General features: G+C 42.3%; 1 protein-coding gene across 24 annotated transcripts in view; it reads right to left on the reverse strand.

The window, feature by feature from the left end:
* Positions 1–5959, reverse strand: part of Mpdz (multiple PDZ domain crumbs cell polarity complex component) — a 158926-nt gene extending 152967 nt beyond the window's left edge. For all 24 annotated transcript variants that reach the window (XM_076564433.1, XM_076564431.1, XM_076564428.1 and 21 more), the window contains exon 1: positions 5785–5959. The gene's annotated coding sequence lies outside the window, so the exon portion shown is untranslated. The remainder of the gene's footprint in view (positions 1–5784) is intronic.
* Positions 5960–19837: the final 13878 nt, after the last annotated feature.

The raw sequence follows: 19837 nt of genomic DNA on the forward strand, positions 1-19837 counted from the left end.
GACAAAGATGACCCACAGGCACCTACATCTGTACATGCAGTGTACACACACACACACACACACACACACACACACACACACACACACACACAATCATCTTTGATTGTATATGTCTCCTGTTTTTCTGCTGGTCAGATAGATTGAAATGTAATAGGTGTGCAGTTCATCCCATCTCTGATTCTTGGTATACTCAATGGTCTTAACTGGAACATTTACAGAATACCTATTACTTATATAATCCCAATACTAAATTAGTCATTTACTGCTTAATGCCATAGACATGCTTGTTATGTAAGTTTTTCATATAGAGTGAAAGATAACTCTAACAAAAATGATTTTAAAAATACTAAAAATATGCAAGCACATGCAGAGAATTTGGCATGAAGTCTGGAAATAAAGCACAGGGTTTATTACTCAATCTACTATGCTCAGACCCTCATGAGGAAGGATTTGTCAAATTATTTCTTTATTTATTCTGACTTATTCACCTGATATTATTAAAAGTTAAGTATCTTGGATCTTTTTAAAGTCCCAGTAGTATTTGTAAAACTATTGACTACAGATCTTGAAAAAATCAAGTAACATCTAATGAAGACACTGAAATTCTATGACCACCAAGAGTACCCTAAACTTAAGACGACTGAGACACACTGCCAAATACAAAAGTCCAAATCACAAGGATCAGAATACACTATCCTAAGATATGCTCCTTTGACAAAATAAGGTTATTTAGACCTCAAGGCAGTGAGTTCCAGAGGATAGAAATATTCCTTGCCTTCTCCATTTCCACCCCAAATGAGGCAAAAATCACCTCTTGTTAAAATAACATATACTTACTATTATAATATACATACACTTTATTGTTACTAGTAAATGTTAGTTTTCCCACGCTAATAAAATAACAATTCTTACTGTACACACACACAATGCACACATGCAATGCATACACACACATAAACACACACACACACACACACACACACACACACACACACACACACACACACACGCCCATCTGTTCCCAGGTCTAACCATGTCAGGTGTTCACTTTACTGTACACCTGTGGAAGCTAGAGGTGTACCTCGGGTGTTTTCCTTTATATTTGAGACAGGTCTCTCACTGAACTTGCCTAAGCCAGCTGGCTAATAATCTCCAGGAAGCCTCCTATCTCTACCTCCTCTATCCTGGACTGGACATATGGCCCTGCTCTTGTTTACATGAGTGCTGGGATTCCCAACTTTCATTCTCATGCTAAAAGGACAGGCAGTCCATCAGCTGAGCCATCTCCCCACATCCCCTGATGCTATACTTTTCTAAACTGGTACAGGATGACTATGCTCAATACTCCCATGAAAACTGTGAACATGGTAGAGAAGGAGAAGGGGGACAAGGCAACACTCTACTAAGCTCTACACACACAATCAATCAATTAAGCTACCTCTGCATTCATATCCGTTACACTTAAAAAGGAATTACAAAAAGAAACAATTATTAATAGCCAATATAGCCCTAAAAAGGTAATCAATAGAAAAAATGATCTATCTCCTACATACTCAAAACTACCAACAGTAAATATTCAACACAACCTAACTGGCTTTTTCCTTAAAATGACGTGGGTGCATGTGTATTCAGTTTATTGTGTGTGCTTTTCATCTTTCTTACAAATGTTTGCTTTCTCACTTTTCCTTCATGCATTTACTTAGAATATCTTAAACATAAAGGTAAAATGGTTTTATAAAAGTAAGAAAAATAAAGATAAAAATTCCCTAAACCCAACACGTCTAACTACCATAAGCAAAAAGACAGAAAGGAAAGAAAGTGTACAAATGATAGTCTCGATTTTCTCTTTTGTTTAGCAGATTTTTCTTCACCCAGATGGTCAGAACTGGAAGAATGGTTTTTCCATGTCTAAATCATCAAATGCAATTTCAACATCCAAATGAGAGCTTTGGTTATTTGATTACATATGATTACACTGCCTTTTTAATCTTCTATTTTTTTCTGAAAAGGGGAACTTTCAAAAGGGGAAAAGACTATGACAAAGATTAGGCCACAAAACACACATGGGACATAGTTTCTAAATCAATGCAATTGTGGGAGGTATGGTAGTGTGCCCCTACATAATCTCAGCACCACAGAGGTGGAGGCAAGGGAATCAGGAGTTCAAGGTCAGCTGAGGCTACACTAGACCCTGTCTCCAGAAACACAAAGTTAATACAACAAACTGTATTGTTTTAATCAGCCATGAAAATCATCATACTTACATTAACATTTTTCTTCTTTATTGAATGCTTTACTATTTTTAAGGCTTAGAAAAATAATTTAAGAAAATTATGCTTTTATAAAACATTAAAAAGAACTAAAGTTCTATCTTCAAAAAAGCAAGAGCCCTAGACATACAGTACCCAGTGAACACTTAAAACAATCGGCCTTGGGCCAGAGATAAAATAGCCTTTCCTCAAATAGCAGTCTCCCTTTCTTAAGAAGCATCATATTACCACAATAATGTTTAGACTACCCAGCATCCTCCTCCGTGACCTCTCTCTTTCCCTCTGGGCCAGACTCTTTTTCTGGTTCTAAACAGTTCCCTTTCTTATGGGCTAAGGAATACATCATCTCTTTCCCCCAAAAGTCATGAGAAATACAAATCCTTAGTACCTGACAATATGACTCTATTTGGAGAGTTTCTTTAAAGAAATAAGTAAGGTTAAATGGGGTAACTGGTGGTCTTCATCTAATGAGACTGGGCATCCTCTTAAGAAGAAATTAGGGCAACACACACATAGAGGGAAGACCATGAAAAAAAATACAGAGAGAAGTTCTATAAGGTAAGGAGACAGGAACCAACCAACCAAATGCCACACTGTTGATGGCTGCCCCTTGGAAACCAAGGCTATCACTCCCTATTGTTTCAGCCACATCCCTTCTAGTTCTCCAGCTCTTGAGTCAACGACAGCATGTCTTTTAATGCACACCCAAAACTATGTGGCTTTGGAAGCAACCAATGGGTAGAAGCCAGAAGAGTTTTGAAGCACCTGACAGGAAAGCTTGGATTGCCTTGAAGGGGCTGCTGGTAAAAGGGGGGGGGGCAACTGGATGACTTCCCTGAGGTCCCAGACGGAAATGAAAAATACTGGAAAAACAAAACTCAGCCTGTATTCTCATGCTTCCTAGCACTTTTGCTTCATCGCCCAAACATTTCCCCTTGACAGAAAACTTCAATTCTACTCTAGAAAGGTAAAAACTGAGATCCCCTCTAGTCCCTGCTGCCCACCTTCTTCTCAGCCATTTCACCTACAGGTCTATGCCCATTTCTTAATGAAAAACCACTAACTTACATTTACAGCGACATCAGCAACAAAACTATGTCACTCCATCATGTCCGGAGATCTGAGACCTCGGCTGCTTCTTGATGAATCTCAAGACCGCAAGTAAGAGCTTCTATTCTCCCATGTGATCAGTAAAGGCATCAAACAAGCTTCCAGAGTACTGTCTCGTATTTATTTTGCACTCCCCCTTCCAGAACCCCCTACAACCCTGGCAATGCCTGAACCAATTCAACAAGTCTCCTAAGCTACTTACTGCTATCTAACTATTATCTACTAACTACCTAAGACATTGAAGGCAACTGGTTAATGAGCACTGATTTCTCCTGGCCGCCTTTCCTCCCATGGAGCCCCACTAAAACTGTCTAATTATAATAGTTTTGCCACAGTGCATAGATTTTCTCAATTTTGTGTAAATAACTCTTCAGTACACAATGCTTAAATTTACAAGAGAAAATACCTTTCTTATCAGCAAACAGATGCTTGAAACCCAGTGAAATTCTGCCTAAGGCCAAATGTCTATTTTTACAAACCCATGAAGGTGGGGCATATATAACCTTTTCCCGTGCACTATCCAGCAATCCTGAATTCACTGAGAACTCTTTCTCCATTCTTGAGTGTAGATTTTTCGCTGGCAGATGGGGTAAACACCATATTTGGAGGCATATCCAGTCCAGTATGTCAACTTTGCCTCAAAATATTTGATGAAATTCAGAGTATGTTGGCCATATTATGAATGTAAAAAGTGGAGCCAATCTGCAAGTCAACTCCAGTTAAATCTTTGATGACAGACTTGGGATGTGTTCTGCAGAAAAATCTTTCTCTAACTCAGGAGGTTACCCTCCCAGCAACTCACTGCTTGTTGCTCAGCAGCTTCTAAATCCCCTAATCTTACCTTCAAACCATGTGTCCAAACTTTCATTTGCAAACCAGTTTGCCTATCTTATTAGTTAAATGTTGAAAGTGCCAACCAGCACTGAATCAATGCAAATTTGCGTTTTTAAAATTATCTCTCGAGTAACCTCCAACCTGCAGAGAAGTATGCTATACAGACAGCCTTTACTCCCTCATGGTGTGCCCCCTTTAAAAAGCATTAAAATGCAGCCGGGCGGTGGTGGCACACGCCTTTAATCCCAGCACTCGGGAGGCAGAGCCAGGTGGATCTCTGTGAGTTCGAGGCCAGCCTGGACTACCAAGTGAGTCCCAGGAAAAGCGCAAAGCTACACAGAGAAACCCTGTCTCGAAAAACCAAAAAAATAAATAAATAAATAAATAAAAATAAAAATAAAAAAAGCATTAAAATGCAAAGACACATCTAAGGACTCAGTAGATCATTATCTGTGTCCCTGGAATTTGGAGCACCCTAAAAACAAACTTGACTCCCTTCCCAAGCCACCACCAGGGTTTCTGTGGCAAAAGAAAAACAGGGTAAAAGAAGAAAGAAAACCAGAAGAAACTAGGTGAAACACCAGTAGAATCCAAGAAAGAAAGCACATTATGAAAGACAGTGCGCAAATGAGCTATTATCTATATGTTGAGAAAACGTCCCATCAATTTTTGCTTATTTTTAACAATGAGGTGAGGAAGAGACATTAAGACAAGTTACAGGGCATCCCAAATTAGCTTCACTCTATCAAGGGGCAACCCAGGTGCACTTATCCAAAACTTTGTGTTAGAAGTGCCAATCAAGGACGTTCACATTTTATTAGGGTTTTAAGTGAGCCTCTCTAAAACCATAACATATTAAATTGGATAATTCGATCATTACACAATCTTCATTGTCTTTGAACAAATTCTACACCTAAAAACCTCCCAAACTCGGAGACCCTCTGTTGCCAGATTACTCATTTTATAAAGGGCACCATCCTAAGTGAAGGTCTATGGACACACAAAGGTGATGTTGACAGGACAGCTGTCCTACACCGGATGAGGTGACCTGGGTTCAGCTCTCAGACACATCCCCTCAGGACACTGGGGGAAAAAAAAAAAACACGGAGAGGGATTTTCCCTCTAGCTGGTGAAGTCACCGTCCTCATATCTGATGCTAGAAGGAAACCCCAGCCTCCTCCTGCAGGCCTGCAAGCCCGCGGCGTCCTCCCAGCGCAGAGCAGCCCCCTCGCGTCCGCAGCTGCAGCCGCCGCCCCCTCCTCCTCCCCCGCCGCCGCCGGTGACCCGGGAAGGAACTGCGCAGCCCCTGAGCCCCCCGAGAATGCCAGCCCAAAGCGCACCATCGTGTCCCGCGCAGCACCGCTCCCACACAAAGCGTCTCCCGCACGCCCCCTCCCAGCTACCAGGCCCCGACCCTCCCGCACTCCCCTGCACCGCCCAGGCCCGCGCAGAGCAACAGGCGAGCCAGCCCGGGCGCAGGCCGCGGGAAGAGCCCGGCGGGGAGCGCGCAGCCGGGGAAACTTCCAGAGTCCCGGGGGGCAGTGCTCGCTCGGGCGGGGCAGCCGCTTACCGGGCTCGGCGGCCCGCCCGGACACTCCCGGGCTGGCCAGAGCGCTTGCGCCCCTCTCCGCTGAAGTCCCGGCCCTGGCAGCTCCGGCTGGGCGGGCACGTTCACGCGTGGCCGGGGAACCGGAGCCCGCGGCCGGCCAGGCTCGCTGCGCGCCGACCAGGCTCCCGGAGGCCGCGGGGCTGCGGGAAGCCGTGACGCCGGCGGGGCGCGCTGGCCAATCAGGGGCGCGGCCCAGCCGCCGCCGGGATGGAACGACCGACCGGCGCCCCGGCCTCCCGGCCCGCGTGGATGACGGACAGCGCGACGGCGGCGGCAGGGTGTGGGGGCAGGCTCCTAAATGTGACTTCCCAAGGAAATGGGTTTTGTTGGTTTGGGTTTTTTTAGTGGAAGTATTTTCCAAATATTGCGCGGGAAATACTTGCCCTAAAATGTTGCTCGTATTTTATCAAAAACTTGAATTCGGTTGAGAAAGAAATGTTTGTGTTTTATGCTCCGGGTCTCTTGGACTATTGCACTCTTGTACTAGTTGCAGTTTTCTTAGTTCCTCGTGAGGACCGTGCTCTGCATTAGTGGCCTGTTGAGAAACTCGGTGCCCAAGGGAAGCCCTTTCTGGAGAAGTTACTTAGCACATCAAGATGCATTCTTAGCCGGGTGAGCCAATTAAAAGGAAAAACAAAATAAAATAGTAAACATGGGGAAGTGCTCGATATTGTCTGCTGCTGGGAAGAGTGGATGCTCCTTTCTGTTGTGTGCCTTTTACAGTTGTCTTTCTGTTGACCTCAGTTCTGGAGTCCCACAGTCCATCCCCAGCCCCACCCCCGTGAAAGAAAATGCTTGCTTGCTCTCGCTCTCTCTCTCTCTCTCTCTCTCTCTCTCTCTCTCTCTCTCTCTCTCTCTCTCTCTCTCTCTCTCTCCTAATATTAGAGTGTATAATTTAAAACTCTCAGAATGTGAAATATTTACAAGAATGGTATATAACACTGAATAAAAGTATACTATTTTTTCTTTGGCAGATTTGTAATTTTGTTTTGTCTACTAAAAATCAATTTGCATTTCTCTAACATTTACTAAATATTTAAGGAGAAAGACAGCACATAAAATACACAAAGCTCCGGAATGAAACTGGTGTCTTTCGATGGATATTTTTGCCTGCTGATGGGAGTTGGTTAAACGTGTAGCCCAAGCCCTCAATTCCCTTGGTTCCACAAACTTGAATCAGCATAGATTTGCCCAGCAGGAAATTTACAAACTCTAACTGGTTGTCTTCAGAATCCATGGATATGAATCAACTGTAGGATTTTGAAGGTGAAAAATGTTTTTCAGATGAGGGAAAGTTCATTTTATCTTATCCCCCCCACCCCCAACACTTTTGTCTGTTCTGTCAGGTCTCCCATCTTAGAAACAAAGGAAAGAGAAGCAGGAGGGGCTTTCTCCATGGTTCTGTCTCCACCAGGCTTGTTCTTCATCAGAGCCTTGGGAGAGACCCCGATTTCTGGGCTTGTCACTGCACTTCAAATTCAAGAATTTGAAGTAAAATCTAACAGAGGAAGACAGACCAGCATAAACAGATAAGAAAGAGTTGCCAAACAGTGAGATAGCTTGGTATTGTAGAATATTAGTTTAAGGTGCTACATTTGTTTATGCTGTGGAACATTTGTTTAATGATGCAACGATGTGTCGCATTCTTTTATGTTGCATTTGTTTAACTCTGTGAGGCTGTGTTACTTTGCCTGCCTAAAACATCTGGTTAGTCTAATACATAGCTGAACAGCCAGTAGCAAAGCAGGAGAAAAGATAGGCGGGCTTGGCAGGCAGAGAGACTAAATAGAAAAAGAAAAAGAGAGAAAAGAGAAGGAGCAAGAGAACAAGCAGAGGAGGACTCGAGGGGCCAGCCACACAGCCACACAGCCAGCCACAGAGTAAGTAAGAATCAAAGTAAGATACACAGAAGAAAGAAAAGGAAAAAAGCCCAGAGGCAAAAGGTAGATGGGGTCATTTAAGTCAAGGAAAGCTAGCTAGGAACAAACCAAGGAAGGCTGGGAATTCATAAAAAAGAATAAGTCTTTGTATGCATTTATTTGGGAACTGGGTGGTAGCCCCCCTAAAACAGTTAAAAAAAATGTAGAAAGAAAATAAACAAACAAAAACAACTACAGCTTGGTTTGCCTAATGCACACTAATAAGGATTCCTTATATTTTATATTGGATATAGGCTCAGGGATCTGAAAGCAAAAGGAACATTACAATGCCCACATTTCAGTTATAGCCCCAGTGAGGCATTTTCCACAGCCATCCACTTTTCTTAGATCCAAATAATGCTTAAGCTGTTCTTATTTTTGAAATGAATAATATCTAATTTTTTGATAATGCATACATTATATTTTGATCATATTCACTCCCATTCCACCCCCCCTGAATCTTTCCAGATCCACTCCCACACCCTCCCAACTTTGCATCCACTTTTTAAAATTTTTAATAGCATATAAAATCCAATTTATGCTATGTATATACTTCTGGGTGTGAGACCATGCCAAGGAGCATGTTTGACCTACCTGGGGCCACATCTTTAAAAGAATGACTCTCCTTCCCCAAGAAACCATCAGCTGTAAATAGTGCTTCAGCTAGGGGTGAGGGTTCATGATTCCTTTCCCCTTCCGTGGTGGACTATTGTCTAGCTTGATCTTGTGACGGGAACCACAGCCACTGTGAGTTCATGAGTGTGGTTCAGTTCTGCTGACTAGTTTTATGACAACTTGACAATAGCTAGAGTCTTCTAAGAAAAAGGAACCTCCGTTGAGAAAATGTCCTTACTCCACCATGCATGGTGCTGTCCCTAAGCTGGTGGTACTGGGTGCTATAAAAATAAGCAGGCTGAGCAAACCACAAGGAACTGTCCAGTAAACAGCTCTCCTTCACAGCCTCTCCATCTGTTCTTGTCTCCATGTTCCTGTCCTGTTTGAGTTCCTTGCCATGGCTTCCCTCACTTGGCTATGACGCAAGATATGTAAGCCAAATAAACCTTTTTCTCACCAGGTTGCTCTTGGTCACAGTGTTTTATCACAGCAATAGAAACCCTAACTAAGGTGCGGCGCGCTCCTCGGCCAGCGAGGAAGAACGACCACCATGCGAGGATTCTTCTCAGATCACACTTTATTGGAGCGCCTCTTGGTTAAGGGAAAGCAGGAGGTGAGGGGCCCCTGAGGACTAAACTGCAGCTGCTTATATAGGGAATCAGGCAAACGTGCCGTACTGTGATTGGGTCCCGCCAGAATGCTAGCACGGGGAGCCACGGGATAGGCTGAGGACATAAGGCTAATTACCATACTCGTGCATCATAGCCAAATATGGAGTTGTTTACAGCTAGGCTACCAGGAAGCCAGCGCCATCTTTCAATAGCGGCTCCCTACACTAAGGCATGTGTTATGTCAAGAAGACTCTGTTTGCTTTGGTCCTCGTTGACCTCCAGCTCTTACAATCTTTACGTGCCCACTCCTGTAATAGTTCCTCAGCCTTGGGGAAGTGAATATGATATAGAAGCCCTATTTGTGGAGAAGTGTACACCACAGACACTTACCTGCTATCCTTTTACAATTTGTGAGTTTTTACATTAACCACCATACACTGCACAAAGAAACTGAGATATGGTAAGGTCTTAGAGCTATACTGGTCTATAAGTAGAGAGATACGGATTTAGAGGTCAGTTTGATACTATGTCCATTTAGCAGAACATTAGTAGCAGGTTCTTCCCTGGTGCTTGTGAGTTTCCCAGCAACTGGTTCTTGGCAGGTTTACAAGACCAGGCATGAGAAGCAGGCCTTAAACCCAATCAGAAAGCAGTTGGTTACCCACATAACATTCATGCCACTATTACACACTTGACATCTTGCCACGCTGATGATTATTGTAGCTACCAGGGTTCACAACTAGGTGAGTCCATTGCTGACATTTCCCCCTCACCAGCAGCCTGCATAGCACCTCCATTACTATGAAATCTGGCTAGTGGTGAAGAGCTCCCTTATCAATACCAAACTGATGTCTCCATGTCCTGCAGCCAAAGCAGTACTGTACTGTCTTTCAAATGGAGTCTTACTATCAAGCTCTGAAGAACAATGACAGAATCCTGTTTTATTTTGGTGCTTTCTGGAATACTTCTGACCAACAACTCCATGGAAGCATCGCATACCTGACTTTTTATTTGTCAGCTTGTGGCTTCTGAAAGGAACATTATTCCCTGTGTGGGGTGACTCCAACTAAACTCATGGGAACTGATCCCAGGTTTCTTGTAGGAGTTTAATTGGATATATGTCTTACAACTAGGTTGCCAAGCAACTTTTAAAGCATCTTTAGTGTTAGTTATCCCATTACTCGTCACTCCTCTTCCCACCCTGCCATCCCTCTCCTCACTTACACCTCCATCTCCATTATTCCCCCTTTGCTCTTCATATTACCTGCGTTTTGCTACCATCCCTTAAGATGTTTATTCCCCACTTCACCAAAGACTTCTGTAGAAGTTACTTTTCTGTTGCTTAGACAAAAGTACTATGACCACTGCAGCTTAAAGAAGAGAGAATTTCTCTTGGCTTACAGTTCCAGAGGGATAAGTGTTCATCATCATGGCACAGGGGCATCACAGCAGGTAGAAATGACAGACAGCTAAAGCGGAAAGCTCTACCTCACATCTTCAAATGCAAGCACACACAGAGAATTAGCAGTAGGGCCAGGCTATAAAATCTCAAAGCCCACATCCAGTAATGTATTTTCTCCAACAAAGCTATGCCTCTTAAACCTCCTCAAGCAGTGCCACCACCCGGGGACCAAGTGGAACAAATACCCAAGCCTATGGTGGACATTTTGTCATTCAAACCGCTATAGTCCCTCTCTAGTTTCCCGGTTTCACAGATGCTTCAACTTAAACTCACAGATTCAACATTAGGATCTACATGTGAATGAAAATATTTGACTTTTGTTTTTCAGGGTCTAGGTTATCTCATTCAATAAAATGTCTTCCAATTCCACTCATTAACCTATAAACTTCATAATTTCATTTTTTCTTCATTATCCATCCGTCAGCTGGTGGATATCTAAGCTGTTTCCAACTTCGATATTATAAATAGAGCAGCAATGAACGTGAATGAGCAAATGTCTCTTTCTATAAAGAGCTGAAAAACTAAACATCAAGAAAACAAGGCAATTTAAAAGTGGGACATGGAACTAAACAGAGTTCTCAGAAGAAATACAAATGGCTGAGAAAGATGTTTACAACTGTTCACAATCCTTAGCCGTTAAAGAAAAGCAATTAAAACTACTTTGAAACTTCACCTTACCTCAATCAGAAAGATTAGGATTAAAAAAAAAAATACAGCAAATGCTGATGAGAAGGGGGGTGCGGTACTCTTGTTCTCTGTTAGCAAGGGTAGAAACTAGTGTGTCTACTATAGACATCAGTGTAGCAGTTCTTCAAATAGCTGGAGAAGGTGGAGAGATTGCTCAGTGGTTAGGACCATTTTTTTGTTCTTGAAGGAGCCCCAGATTCAATTCCCATCATCCATATTTGCCATTGCCTGTAACTGCAGTTCTAGGGGACCTTATGTCTTTGACTTCCACAGGCATCTAAACTCATGTACACAGACCCACATGTACACAAATACATACTTAAAACTAATTTAATATAAATAGCTTTTAAAAATATTTAGAACCTGATGCACTATGTGACCAATCTCATGCAGATTGCCAAGAGACTCTATTTTGTGCCATTTTAATATGAAAAAAAAAAAGTTTTTGGTGACTTCTTTACTAGCTTAAATTATCTGATAGTATAGTTGATCAAGTACAAACATAAAGTAAGCATATCTAGTTTTACATTTCTGGCTACTCTTTCATTTGAAAACAGGTGAAATGTCCACTCCTGTCAGCTGAGCAGGCACATCCCTGAGATCACACTTTTGCTCCCCTGAAAGTCAGAGGTCTCTTTTAGGAGCTTCCCAAACACAGCCTTCATTTGGCAATCCCAGCAGTGGTTAGCCACATGCAGGGAGGTGTTTCTGCAGGACTCTGAGGTTAGTAAAATCTAGGTACCAAAGCTTTTCCTCAGGGCCATGTGATTTAGGGGGTTCCAGTTGTGGAACACTGGACTATTCCCATTACCTTTTCCCAGCATGATTCCTACTATCACTACTTTGTTTAAATGGAAACTAGATGGCATGCTTGCAGCTTCCTCCGCCTAAGGGTAGCTAATGTCCAACACATGTGCAGCTCTAGTTTATTATAATTGGCAGAAATATTTTTAAACCTCATCTATTGGCTGACTAATTTTACAGTTTCAACTGGTTTCTAGTTTCTCAAAGAAAATAGTTTATTCGTGCAAAAATAAAGCATATTAGAAGACATCTTTTTCCCCCATTTGAAATAGACAAGATTGGAAAAGGGAAGATGGAAATGAAAGAGGAGACTGGATGTACAAGCGTCGAAGAGAAAGCCATTAAGGGGGAGAAAATGGATCAGGGAATCCCAAGTATGAGAAAAATGTAAAATGTATTTCTTTTGAGAAGGTGTAATCTGTCTTTCTTCAAATAACCAAGTTTTTATAGCAGGATGGAGGCTCTGAATCCAACAGCGTGCCTGATTGTGTGCCAGTCCTCTGAGGAAAGAAAAGGCATTAGGAGGCCATGACCTTCTGACCTTAAATTCAAATGCTTTAAGGCCCACATCATTCTGGTGAGGAAGGGCATTCTAAAGCATTGGAATGAGGTTTGTTTTGAGGAGAAACATAAACACTGTTCCAGAATCCCCATCTCAGTTTATGCCAGAGACCATAACATCTCGGAATCTATCTACACAAAACATTTCTTCCCTGCTATTTAGGCTTTGAGGTCATAAGTCCTTTGTCCCCAAGAAATATAAGCAATAACATAGCAGAAAGGGACTGTTTTTGTTGTATAGTATCTTTTCAGGTAAAAGTTCTCCTTTGGCAAGAAGTACAGGGCTGGGCCTGGAGAGACGGATCAATGACTAATAGCTCTGGATGCTCTTCATAGAACCCATATTTGATTTCTAGCACCCACATGGTGGTTCACAACCTTACTAATGCCATTTTTTGCCCTCCTCAGGTACTAGGCAGCAAGTGGTACACAGACATACATGCAGGCAAAACACTCATACACATAAAAATAAGTAAATAATAAATAAGAGAATAAAAATACGTTCAGAAAATATATGCTTTTAAAAAAGTACACCCCCTTGGATGTGTATGTGTATGTGGTATGTATGTGTGTACATATGTGTATGTGGTATGGGTGCATATGTGCATGTGTGTGTCTGTCTCTGTGTGTGTGTGTGTGTGTGTGAGAGAGAGAGAAAGAGAGAGAGAGAGAGAGAGAGAGAGAGAGAGAGAGAGAGAGAGAGTTGGAATGTGTATAGAAGCTGTCAGTGCCTTTCTGGAGTGCTTTCCACTCTATAAATTGGGGCAGAGACTCTCACTTGAACACAGAACTTTCTGCTTCATGTCTTTGCCCCTCAGATGCTGGGATGACAGGTGGGCAACTGCCAGGAGCCATCCCCAGCGTTGAAAAGGTCCCAGCAAAGTATGTAAGGAGTTTTCAGAGGAAGGAGGTGAGCCAGGCATGATGGTTGGGAGAAACTTGCAGTATGAGTGACTAGCATCCATAGTGCTTTTTTATTTATACAGAATTTAGTAAACAGGGATAGATTCATGATGTTTCAAAAGAGATCATATCATTTTTGCTTTTGGACATGTGTTTCACTGCCTTTTGCTCATTGTTTAGTCATCATTAATAAACTATGATGAAACAGAGTTATCATTTCTAATCATTTTCCCTCAGGTTTTGACATCATTGATAAACAGTTACCATTTTTACTGATTAACCATATAACCCAATTTTTAAGAATCTAGAGGCACCTGACAGCCTGTTCTCAGGCTTTTGTGGCTACAAGGACATTAAACCAAAATAAAATCTTCAAGCTAGCCCAGACATATTGTCATGCCCCAAGCAGTGTATTATTAACTCTAATTGTCAGAGTGCCCAATAAAATTCCTCAGGCCAAAGCTGCTGCAGTTATTATACAAATTTTGGCATAATACAATGTTTATACCTTTATAGAATTTGTCTATATATCTAATCCTGGTATTTTGCTGTTTGTTGGTCATATGACACCAGAGTGGCTCTGCATGTGCTGAATTTTATAAGAAAAGGAGGTCCTGACACATCATATTTCTATCATCTTTCCACTCCATAATTTGCTCATCAATATGTCTCTGTGTAGGGCAGAGGTATATGCCACATAATTGTCTGAGTGTATAGTTGGAAGAGGCTTATGATTTAAACTGTGGCCAACTGCTCTAGCTCACCGAATCTTGTTGACCTTTTTGAGTTTACTTTGTTCTGAGTATCTTGTTCCTGCGTAAGTACAGGGACAGACGTTTCAAAAAATGCCTCACAGCCTCATAAAGAGATCTCTGGCTTCTTTATGGGTGTCACAACCTCCAAGTTTTAAGGAAGACCTTCAAGTAGATAAGGATATCTCCCCTAGAAGCTGGGGGAATAGTATGTTCAGGACTGCCCCGGGAAAGCTTAGAAGCAACATTCCTGGGAGAAGGTATAAATGACTCATAAGAAATTTTCCATCAATCCAATATTTCCAAATTGTACAAATATTAGAAGTCTCTCAAGTATGCAACAGGTGGAGATGAAAACCAAAGGTGGCATGGCAGCCATCATGTGGCTCAGCTTTGCTGGATCTTTGTTAAGGAGGTGTGCTGATTTTATGACCTCTGCCATTTCCATCAGATATGTTGGGAACCTATGCCAGGCAACCGTACCCACATCTCTTTCATGGATGCAGGGTATTTATATTCCTATCTTCACACATGCCTGCAAGGGATTTGCCCACTTGACCACCTCCCTTTGCCCACTTGACCATCTCCCATTGCCCACTTGACCATCTCCCATTGCCCACTTAGCCATCTCTCTGACCCTTAAAACTGGTTTTTGAGAACATCATTGAGCCCTTGGATCACACTGATTCAGGATTTTTAGAGTAGAGGGGACTTTCATAGGCCATTTGTGCTTAATCTAAGGACATAGAGTGCTGGGTATCACAGACACCAAAGACAGACTGGGACAATGGGTCTCAAGTTTCTTCTTATGCCAATGAGCGTTAATGATGCTGATACTTGTAGGAGTAATTGAGGCAAACTTTATTAACGATAACCAGAGAAAATTAAGAAATTAGTGAAAGGTGAGAGAAACTCTTAAGATATAGTTAGTATAGAAGGAAAGTTAAATTCTTAACTCTGGTGAGACAGGGAATGAGTAGATTGCCAAGGTAAGTTGATTCCGGAGATTTTTATCGGGTTATGGCCAAAGACTAGGAAGATGTTACTAGTTGGCCATATAGAAGACCACATTCAAAGCATGCTCTCCTGGTCCACCTGCCACATTCACTTCCTTCTTACTTGCTCAGAGGTGGCTGAAACTGCTCATTGTCCAATTCCAACTCTAGCTAGCTGTTTGTGTTGTTGACCTTGATTGTCTGTTAGCAGTTATTGGCTGGTGTTGCTGACTTGACCTTACAGACTCCTCAATTGCTATTTGTTATACAAGCTCTGCTTGTTTTCACAGCTATGCAAACAAGGCTTGCTTATTCTTCTTTTAGTTAACTACTCATTTATAGGATGGTCTAGGGTCTCCTTTGTAAAACAGGTAGAGGCCCTCTTAGGAAATTTTCCTATTAGCTTTCTTTGGAGTAAGAATATATAAAAGGGAAATAATGTCCAGCATGTGTTTCCCTGGCAGGGGGTGGGGTGTGGGGTGGGGGGGTGTCTCTTGAAAGCCAAACAGCTGTACCACGGACACAGACCTTCTCACAACCCATCTGTCCTTCATGAGATCTACTTTTCTGTCTTACACCCAGCTGTGACCTTTTTTGCTTATCATCCGTAGTGTTCCTGACCTCACTGCATTCACCCTGACGTGTATTTAATTCCAAAGTCAGTTCTTACTGTAACATGTTGAAGCACTGGGTATTCAATATCGGCCCTTCTCCCTAGTAGTTATGATAAGCTGATTACCTCAAATCCATTTGATTGATTCTTTTTCCATATAAGTCTATAAATCTTCTTTCATTCCTAAACTAGTTTGTACTAGATATTTTGCTATTTGAAAATAGAAACATTCACAATGAAGAAAAAATATACATATTAAACTATCCGTAACAAGCTAATAGCATGAATCCTTTTAGATTTAAAAACAAAAACAACTTGAGATTACTCAGGGCATGGAAGTTTGTAAAAAGATAGCTAGGAAAGGCAGTGAAACAGAAGTCTGTAAGGAAGATCTTGGCCTCACCAAGAGGCGTGGGACCTCCCAGTTTACACAGAAGCGCAGAGGAAAACTGAAGGTCCTTTTAGAAGACACAGAGCTAGGGGCGAAGTTTTTCTCCTAGTTTTTCACAGGACTGGTGATTCTGTCCTAATTGTAATCTGGATTATTCCTGTTTGTATCTTGCCTTCCTTCTGTTTCTAAAAGTGTTTGATTAATTTGTTCCTTGAAAATTGCTGTGTGACTATTTCCTGGGACTAGAAACATTTCCCAGAAGGAGGAGGGATGCTCATGACAGGCAGGAAGTAAAAGATACATACCAGACACAGGAAACTGAGACAAGACATAAGCCCCTTACCAAGGCTATAGAAACTATAACTTTCGTTGTAAAGAGCAAGTACTACCCAGCTGAACTGCCTACAAGCCATGTAGGGAGCTCCAAGGATGCAGCTTTTCTGAGGTGTCACCCACAGAAGGTGGACTTTTTGTGATCCCGCTCTCTTTCAGTCAGACAGAGAAACCTGACATTTCTGTTCCATTGTACTTGGTCTTTAAGAGCCCGCCCCCCATCTCTGCTGTGGTATTGGCTAAATTAGCTTACCCCTTGACTGTAGCACTCAGCTGAGGGCAGTGCTTCTCAAACTATTTGTGAACATTAAGGATTTGGGGTTTTGTTGCTGTGTTTTGTTATTTCCAGTGTTAAACTGCTACAGATACCTGTAAAGGTTATGTTTTAATTTCTCTGTGGGCCAAGCTAAAGAGCCCACTTTGGAAGCAAAGCTCAATATGTGGTCTATAAATTAGAAACATCTTCATGGACTTGAGGCACCTTACTGATACACAGTACCAGTCAGGCTTGATGACACACACCTATAAACCAGCAGGAGGCAGAGGCAAAGGGCCATGAACTTAGAGCCATCCTGAGCTAAAGTCAGCCTAGGGAATGCAGCAAGTCCCCAGAAAAGAGAGAAAGGGGGAAAGGGGGCAGTGAAGGGGAAGAGGGAGAATACATTAGCTTAGACACCACACCAGACCTGCTACCCAACCAGCATCTTTCATTGTGGCTATGTCCTAAGGTGATTTATTCTCACTTTAAAGTTCATAGAGAGTTCCCATTTCTTTATCTTTATTTTGTTTTGTTGCTGCCTTCCAGGAATGTGCTACTGTCTTTAGCAAAGCTTTCTCTTCACAGCTTCAATGGACTAGAATCCTCTCATCCGGATCAAGTGTCACTTCTGTAGTCAAGACTTCTCTGCTCTCCAATGAAAGCAGTGGCCCCTTGGGTTTTGAATTACTCTGTACTATCTTTGTATCATTTTCCAGTATCTAGAATTACTGTCCTCCTGTTCCCCTTGATCTGCCTACCTCCATTAGGAAACAAGCACCAGGAAAGCAGAGAGCATTATTTCCCACCCTTAGCCCATGCAAGCACCACACCTGAGGTGGCACTCCATGCCACCTGTACCCTCCTGCCTGCCTGATGACTTCTGTTCGCCGCTGGCTGGTACTGCCGCACTGTCTCTGTTGCCCTCTCTAATATAGTGGAAAGACCCACTCAAACTGATTTATAAAATCAAAAGGCTGTCATCTGTGTATCTCAGAGTATCCAGAGTTAAGTACCATTATCAGACACAGTTCGGGGAGGGTTCTGGCTTCCATACCTGACTCTTCCAAGTTCTGTCCTCTGTTTCACACCCACGTTGGGAACTAGGCAGCCATGGTGGTTCCAACTATCATGCCCACATGAGCAATGTCTAGAGTCTGCACATGGCAACTGTTCTTTTCAGGATAAGGACACTTCTCTTCAGTGGTCCTCTGAGGCATTTCTCTAGCATTTTTCAGACTGAAATGGGTCCCAGGTCTGTTCTAGACATTCAGGCATGCTGTACAGTTATAATAGCCCAAAGTGTGCAAATCTGAAGCATGCCACCAGGTAACTTTTGACAGCAGCATAGACTCTGTCGGTCTCCAGCCCCCATCACTCTAGTTCCTTAAATTGATCTCCAAAAACCCTCTGCAGAGCAACCTCAGATACCTCGGGTTTTTCATGGCAGCTGCAGGCTTCCAGAACAAATCCTCAGATAACCTGGCAAGCCTGCTGAATGTCTGGTCTAATACAGCCTGCCTCTCCTCATTGCGGGCAGTCACAAAGGCTTGCCAGGTATCAAGAGAGAGAGTATAGGGATTCTATCTCTGAGATTTAAAAACATATATCAAAAATGTATACATGCTTCAAAATCACCAGGAATTCTTTTATTTTTGTAGCTGTTTATAGATGGCAGAGAATTGCCTTTAATTCAGAGTGTTAAACATCTCTGCCTAAACTAAATTCTTACTTGTTATCTATCTACCTGTCTGTCTGCCTGTCTATCTATCTATCATCTATCTATCTATCTATCTATCTATCTATCTATCTATCTATCTATCTATCTATCTATCTCTTTCTCACCCTCCTTAGAGACACAGACTCAGTTAGCCCAGAATGGCCTTGAACTCTTGATGTTCTTGATCCCAACTCCAAAAGACTGAGATTACAAGTATGCACCACCACACCTATCCTCCAAGCTATTTCATTTTAAATAATCATCATATATTCTGTTTAAAGCAAGCCTACCTTGCCCTCATGTTCAGAAGGATAAGCCACCTTTATTCACCATAACTTTTCTATTTACTTCTGATTCTGATTTCTCCATTAGGGTATGGATCTGCAGATGATATGAAAAGGAGCCAAAGTATCTTTTCACTCTACGGGATGACAAAAATTTCCTTCAATGGCAGATATCCAAGGCTGGCTTTGTCTGTTACCCAGTGATTTACTGAGTTATTTGGAGACCTCCTCCACTCTCTCTCTCTCTTTGGATATCTGCCCATTATGGGAATGATGTATGTTCTCACTGATCTCATAAAAATGCCTGTGCATCCCCACTTTCCTGGTACACATACCACTACTTTTCCTGCCAGGGCCCATACATCTAGGAAGGCAGTTCTGTTTGTCAAAGTTATCTCAACATGGTACTAGTTTAGGGAGAATACCTGCCAAGGATCATAGACAAACTCAGCATATCCAAATCTATGACGTGGAAGCCATGACCATACAGACTTCCATAGTTCAGCCTGTCTGTGAAGAGCCAGGTAGTGATCTCCTTCCCCTTCCCCCCAAATTCCAGGGACCCACATCGAGTCTCCAAAAACTCTCTTACTGGGATCAGTTTTAATAGCTGCACCATGCAAGGCTGAAGGGGTTTTATAGTTCAGCAAGTATCTGGATAACAGATAAAGTGCCTCCCACTAGAAAACATCTACTCTCTGAATGACTCTTTTGAAGGTCCCCTAGTCTTATCTATGGAAAGAGTGAGGAAACAAGACCATGCCTCCCAGGAGGAATGCTACACCCTACTAAATATACAGTTTTTCCAAAGAACTTCTCACTCTGAAAACTTCCCTTTGGATTTCCACTTGCAGTGTATCTTGAAAGTGGAGGAAGAATGGAGGGGCCAACCCATGCTGCATCTCTGAGCAGCATTGGGGCTTTCTCCATCACTCTGCTTAACACATGTGGGTCAAATATCCCTTGGGCCTCCAGATCTGGCACCTTACCAAAGTTTTAACTTGATTTTAATTGACATTAGAGATGCTCTTTCATCTTATGTGAGAACTACATTATATGGTGCCTATTACTGGGATCTTCTGTCACAGTAAAACCTACTAGAAACTAT

This window comes from Peromyscus maniculatus, chromosome 2 (assembly GCF_049852395.1).
Source record: "Peromyscus maniculatus bairdii isolate BWxNUB_F1_BW_parent chromosome 2, HU_Pman_BW_mat_3.1, whole genome shotgun sequence".
NCBI classification, from domain to species: Eukaryota; Metazoa; Chordata; class Mammalia; order Rodentia; family Cricetidae; genus Peromyscus; species Peromyscus maniculatus.